This window comes from Lathyrus oleraceus, chromosome 1, assembly GCF_024323335.1.
Source record: "Lathyrus oleraceus cultivar Zhongwan6 chromosome 1, CAAS_Psat_ZW6_1.0, whole genome shotgun sequence".
In the NCBI taxonomy this organism is placed as follows: Eukaryota; Viridiplantae; Streptophyta; class Magnoliopsida; order Fabales; family Fabaceae; genus Lathyrus; species Lathyrus oleraceus.
In genome coordinates, this window is record NC_066579.1 from 125,421,099 (window position 1) to 125,422,214 (window position 1,116).

Below are 1,116 nucleotides of genomic sequence, written 5' to 3' on the forward strand. Positions count from 1 at the left end.
TTGGTTTCTGATATCCCGGAGGTATAGCTGGGGTTTGATTTTGAGACTGTCCAGGTGCGTACAAAGCATTATTACTCTTATATGAAAAGTTTGGATGGTTCTTCCAATTTGAGTTATAGGTATTCGAGTAGGGGCTTCCTTAAGCATAGTTTACTTGCTCTGCTTGGATTCCTGTCAAGAGTTGACAATCCGTAGGAGTGTGACCTTGGATTCCACAGACCTCGCAATTCTGAGTTATAGCAACCACGGCGGCTGGAGGTGATACATTTAAACTTTCAATTTTCTGGACCAAAGCATCCACTTTTGCATTAACGTGATCAAGGTTACTTATCTCGTACATGCCAGTTTTCGTTTGAGGTTTTTCCACCTTTGTTCGTTCGGTTCCCCACTGATAGTGGTTTTGGGCCATGCTTTCGATAAGCTGGTAAGCATCAGCATAAGGTTTGTTCATTAGTGCACCACCTGCAGCGGCGTCTATTGTTAACCTTGTGTTGTACAAGAGACCATTATAAAATGTGTGAATTACTAACCAGTCTTCCAAACCATGGTGTGGGCAAAGTCTCATCATGTCTTTGTATCTTTCCCATGCTTCGAAAAGAGACTCGTTGTCTTTCTGTTTAAATCCGTTTATCTGGGCTCTTAACATAGCTGTTTTGCTTGGCGGAAAGTATCGGGCAAGAAAAACTTTCTTCAACTCGTTCCATGTGGTGACTGAGTTGGAAGGAAGAGATTGAAGCCATCTTCTAGCGCTATCTCTTAATGAGAAAGGAAAAAGACGAAGTCGAATTGCCTCTGAAGTGACACCATTAACTTTAACAGTATCAGCGTATTGGACAAATACGGATAAATGAAGGTTTGGATCCTCGGTAGGATTTCCAGAGAATTGGTTCTGTTGCACAGCCTACAACAGCGAAGGTTTAAGTTCGAAGTTGTTTGCTTCGATTGCGGGTGGAGCAATACTTGAATGCGGCTCATCTTGCGATGGAGCGGCGTAATCTCTAAGAGCACGAGCTGGTTCTTCCATCTCGGTTATCGAAGGAAAAAGGTTTTTGAAATCAGGAAGTTCTATAGGAGGGAGATTGTTTGCAGCACGATATTCCCGAATTCGTCGTAGGA

At 42.9% G+C, this 1,116-nt stretch overlaps 1 pseudogene; it reads left to right on the forward strand.

The window, feature by feature from the left end:
• The first annotated feature begins 539 nt into the window (after nucleotides 1–539).
• LOC127116410 (uncharacterized) lies at nucleotides 540–639 on the forward strand (annotated as a pseudogene).
• The last annotated feature ends 477 nt before the right edge of the window (nucleotides 640–1,116 follow it).